This window comes from Macaca thibetana, chromosome 2 (assembly GCF_024542745.1).
Source record: "Macaca thibetana thibetana isolate TM-01 chromosome 2, ASM2454274v1, whole genome shotgun sequence".
NCBI lineage: Eukaryota > Metazoa > Chordata > Mammalia > Primates > Cercopithecidae > Macaca > Macaca thibetana.
This window is the reverse complement of record NC_065579.1, coordinates 59,781,811-59,787,129: the sequence shown is the minus strand read 5'-3', so window position 1 is coordinate 59,787,129 and position 5,319 is coordinate 59,781,811.

Genomic DNA, 5,319 nt, shown 5'->3' with positions numbered 1-5,319 from the left:
CGGGATTGGTGAGTGGAGGTGACAGTCTAGTCTAGATTGGGAAGAGAGAGACTGAGAAACCAGACCGAGAAAAGGAAGGGCGCCCTTGGCAGAATGCCTGGCATTCCTGAGGCTGTGGATTCTGTACCTTCCTGGGAGGAGGAGAGGCACGGCAGTCACAAGCCACAGCTATCCCCGGCAGAGCCAGCCTGGCTGTGTTCAGGAACTCTGATAGAGGATGACTGACTTCAGAATTGAAGGGGACTTTTAGGATTACCTGATCCTCTCCTGTTGGTACTAGAAGGGACTCTGGGGAAAACACAGTCAAACCCTGATGAGTCCTAAAGAGAGGATGTGACTTGGTGAATGTTCCATTTCTGTCTGGTCAGAGGACAGAAGCAGGAAGCCCTGGTTTCCTGATTTATGGCTCAGAGCTCTTGCTGGTAGATGACACTCCCTAAAAAATGGAAGATAAAGGTAGCCTGGAGAAGTCCTGAGAGCTGGACCCATGGGGTTGAGGGGCAAAGTGAACCTCAATTTTAAGGTCAGACCAGAGACAGAGCTCAGCCATCCAAACAATGTGATTTATCAGAGTAGCTGGAAAACAAAAACACAACCAGCCCAAGAAGTCACATGATAGGGAGGTTGGTGGGCAGGGTTTATGACATGGTGTCTCAGGTTCCTTTCCTCTCCAGTGTTCTGAGACCTGCTCTTCTGAGAGTCTGAGGCTCCAGAGAGATCACAGGGAGTCGATGCTAACTTGAGAAGAGCAGGGCTGTGAGGGCCTGGCCATGACTCATTCCACTGGGGCTTCCCTGGACCACTCTGTTAGCTTTGAGTCAGCAGCCACTTCTGTGATCCTGGCTGGCACAATTGCCCAAGGCCTTCAGTGGTGACTCAGTAGAAAGGGACAGGATAACTCATTGCCCTGGTGGAGAGACCTCTCACCCCAAGCCTCCCACCAGTGCCTTCCTTGTCCCTCTTCATCCCTTGCAGAAAGCAAAGGGCTGCTTGCTTCACCCAGAGACTTACACAATTCAGCTGTCAGAGCCCTCTTGGCCCCAGGGTGGTGGAGGCCTGGCAGTATGCATTAGAAGATCGGTTGGGGTTCTTGAGATAGCCAGATTTCTTCAAATGCTTATTTTGCCAAAAGACAAAAGGAGCATAGGGCTTAGATTTGGAAGGGACTTTAGGGACAGCTAAGGCTATAATTTCACAGATGAAGAAACTGAAGTACTGGCAGATTGTGTACTTTCCCCAAGATTACGCAGAGCCTCTTTCCTCTCTGTCACCATTATTCCTGGCTGACCCACAGACAAGGGGGAGGGTGTTCTCTGAGAGGTGAATCACAGGTCCAGCTCATGCACCTGGGCTTCTCCTGTAATAGGCAGAGGACTGGTCCTCCAAGGACGTCCATTCCCCAATCTCTCAAACTTGTGAATATACAGTATTACTCTGTACAGCAAAAAGGACTTTGCAAATGTGATTAAGTATCTTGAGATGAAAAGATTATTCTGGATTATCTGGATTACTGGGGGAGTCCAATGTCATCACAAGGGTCCTTCTATGTGAAAGGAGGAGGCAGGAGAACCAGGGTCAGAGAGGAATTTGAAGATGCTACCCTGCTGCTGGCAGGGAAGGGACCATGAGCTGAGAAATGCAGGCAGCCTTTGGAAGCTGGAAAGTAAGGAAACAGATTCTGCCCTCCAGAAGGAATGCAACCCTGCCTACACCTTGATGTTAGCCCACTGAAACCCATCCTGGCCTGCCAAGCTTTGTTATATGATTTGTTTTAGCACTAATGGGAACCCATACATATCCTTGCACCTCCCAACCCCACTGCTCTCTAGTTTGTGGTTTTAAAGAATACGCTTGAAAACTGTCACCCCCATCCCCCGATTTTTACTGAATGAGATATAAGAATAAATAATTTGAAAAATTACAGGAAAGACACTGAGTCCCTTTCATTCAATAATGAAACCTGTAGAAGATTGATCAAGTTGAACTCGGTTGGATACGAAAAGTAAGCAGCTGAATTCTCTCTCATTGCCATCTTTTAAAGCTCACTCTGTTTAATTATTCTTCCACTTTCCTGAATGAAATGCCAGGCATATTCCAAAGCTTTTCTGGTCACTTTCAGGTTTTACTAAACACCTAATTTTTTGGTCTGGAAAGTTCAGTCCAGTCTCCCATCAAAGCTTCAATGTAAATCCAATATAAAGCTTTTTTTCTGCCCTAATTTGGGCCTGATAAGGCCCCAAAGCCTATAGAAATGGTGCTGGGGAGCAAGGTGGTCAGCTTCCTGACTAGTTTCCCTCCTTATTCTTCCACTGCTCTGCCCCTCACTCTGCTGCCTCTGGCTGCTTCGAGGGTGGCAGAGGGTAAATGGGAGGGAGGAGAGGTAAGGGGCAGCTAAGACTTCATTGACTCAGTGTGTGGCTCTTCACTCCAGGAGCCTTTCGGAGACATCCAACCACAAAGTTCTCTGGCAAGGCAAGCTAATCACTGGTGGTCCCCTAACAACTCTCCCCTCGGTTCCTACATCAGTAGTCCCCCTGCAAGAACCAGCTTTCTGTTGGTGCCATCTCACTCCTGCAGCTAGTCTTCTTGGGTGGGGTCTCCTTTGAGATGACTGCCCCAAAGCTATGCTCCTCTCTCTGCTCTGCTCAGCTCTAGGGGTGCTCACCACATGCAATCAGCCCCTCTCTTCACTCCTCCATCCCAGGTAGCTCCAGCCATCATTCACCTTCGATTTTTTTTTCAGGTGAGCTTCAGCGTGATGAACTGTCCTAAGCTGTTTTGGCCAGCCACGACCATTGGATTTTTTGTGGTGGATAATAGCAGCCGCTACTATGTAGAGGGAAGATGAGGGTTGGTTATTCCTCCATAATTCTGCTATTGGGTTATCATGAAAGATCCTTTCCTTTGCATGAAAGGTTAATTGAGGGTGAATATGATTATATTATAGAGGCAAGATTCAAATAAACTGGAGGGTTAGCATCAGACAGCCAGATTCCTTTGAACCAGTTGCTGGTTATAGAACCACTTAAGGACCGAGCCTTAGGTGGCTTTAAGGGCTTATGCTACAGTCTCCCCTAAATCTCTGCCCAATTCATGCAAGTATGAGGAGAGTCTTTCAAATATTTTGAACTGCTAATTTCACAACATGAAACCCATTTTAAGTATTCATTATGCTAATTAGCAAAACTTCTGGTGTTGCTCAAAGGTAAAGATAACTTTATATATCCTCATGGTAGCTGCCTCTGGAGTGTGGGTAAGAGTATACAGCTTAGCAAACACACACAGTATCACCCTGCCTATGTCAAAGATATCAGATTACATCACAGGCATCATAAAACTCAGCCTCCAGTCTTTGTTTTCCTAAACTCTTGGGACACAGGGAGTTTAGGACAGAGAGTTCTTAGTCCTCCTAAAAACCCTCTGCCTACATTCTTTTTTTTTTTTTTTTCCAACTTTTATTTTAGAATCAGGGGTACATGTGCAGACTTTTTTTCTTTTTTTTGAGACAGAGTCTCACTCTGTCACCCAACTTGGAGTGCAGTGGTGCGATCTCGGCTCACTGCAACCTCTGCTTCCCGGGTTCAAGTGATTCTCCTGCCTCAGCCTCCTGAGTAGCTGGGATTACAGGCATGTGCCACCACGCTCGGCTAATTTTTGTATTTTTAGTAGAGACGGGGTTTCACCACGTTGCTCAGGCTGGTCTTGAACTCCTGAGCTGGTGATCCGCCTGCCTCGGCCTCCCAAAGTGCTGGGATTACAGGCGTGAGCCACCGCACCCGGCCTCGTTACAAAGGTATATTGTGTGATACATTCCTGAGGTTTGAAGTAGGAATGAATCTGTCACCCAGGCAATGAACATAGTACCCAATAGGTTGTTTTTCAGCCCTTACTCTCCTCACATTCTGTCTCAGTCCTGTGATGGCTTAAGGCTGAACTGTTTCTAGGGCTCTGAAAAATCCAGCCAGGAAGCAAGCTGTCAGTCTCTCCTTCTGGGAGACATCCTACCTTCTCTGAGTGGCTCTCTTCACTTGAAGTGGATGATTCATGTTCTCAGCATACTGACAACTCTCTTGAAATAAGTTCCCCCTCTCTAGTCCTCCTCATTCACCTCTTCCCCTCTGCTGCACACACCTGAGGTAGGTGATGGGCTTAGGGTCACTGCTTAGCAAGGTCAGTGTGGATGATCTAGCACCCCTGCATAAAATGTGTAGTGGGCACATAACACCCCTTGTTTTTGGTTTTGAGGAATCAACTGAAACTCTGCAGCAATAGGAAAAGCCTCCCTTAACAGCCTGCTGTAGAGCAATGATATTTGTTGTGTTTCCTTTTTTGCTTCGATCACCAAGGCTGAGTGTAACACTTGCCTGCATAGCTTCTCTTAGCCTAGATTTCAGAACCTACCTTCCCTCCTTGCTGACTCACTCACATCATCTCTCCTCTGCTTCCTCTCCCACTTTCATGCTCTACTGTTGTTCTTTTGCCCTTGTTTTCATAATTCTGCTGCTTGTTCAGTTGCTGAAAGCTGATGCAAAGTTATTTATAAGTACATTATAAAAAGAATTCGTAAAGTTTTAGTTTAGATTTCCTAGAAGGTAGTTACATGTGGCCCAATGAGGAAAACATTAGTGTTTTTTCTGTAAGAAGTTAAAATGCAAAGGCACAGAGATGGCATTTGTTCCACTAGAAGCTACAATAGTGTTTCTCTTTAATCAGATGAAAGATAGATTGTGTGAGCTTAGGGAAGCATCTTCTGATCAAAAGTTCCACATAATTTGGATAAACATGGAAGGCAAATGTTTAATGCAAAATTTCTTTATTTTCAAAAGAGAATAATGATGGATAAGGAAGCAGGAACAAGACTCAGGTGCTGAAGCACGTGACGCTATGGAGAGTTTCTCTATAAGAAAGAGGGGAAAAGAGATACCCCTGCCTCTGAGAGTGCCAGAGCCTCACATCAGGGATCAGAGCAGTTACCCAAAGTCACCTAGAAGATGCAGAGTGTCTCTATAGCCTGGAAAAATCAATTAAAACCTCCTTAAGTATATTAATACCAGAGAAAGATTGTGTTGATTATGGGAAAATAGGCAGAATAGTGGGAGCAGAGAAAAAGGAGCATAACCAAGGCAAAGGACAGTTGATATCTTTTAACATTTAATAAAGAAACTTCTGATGAACACCCAGCTTTCCTTGGGGCTAGGAGAGGATGGACTGAAAAAGTCATGACATATTATGGCCCTAGGGGAGACCAGTATACTAGAGCTACACTGCCCTATGTAAATGAACAGATAAGCCCTGTAGGTTGGCATCAGTCTTTGGGCC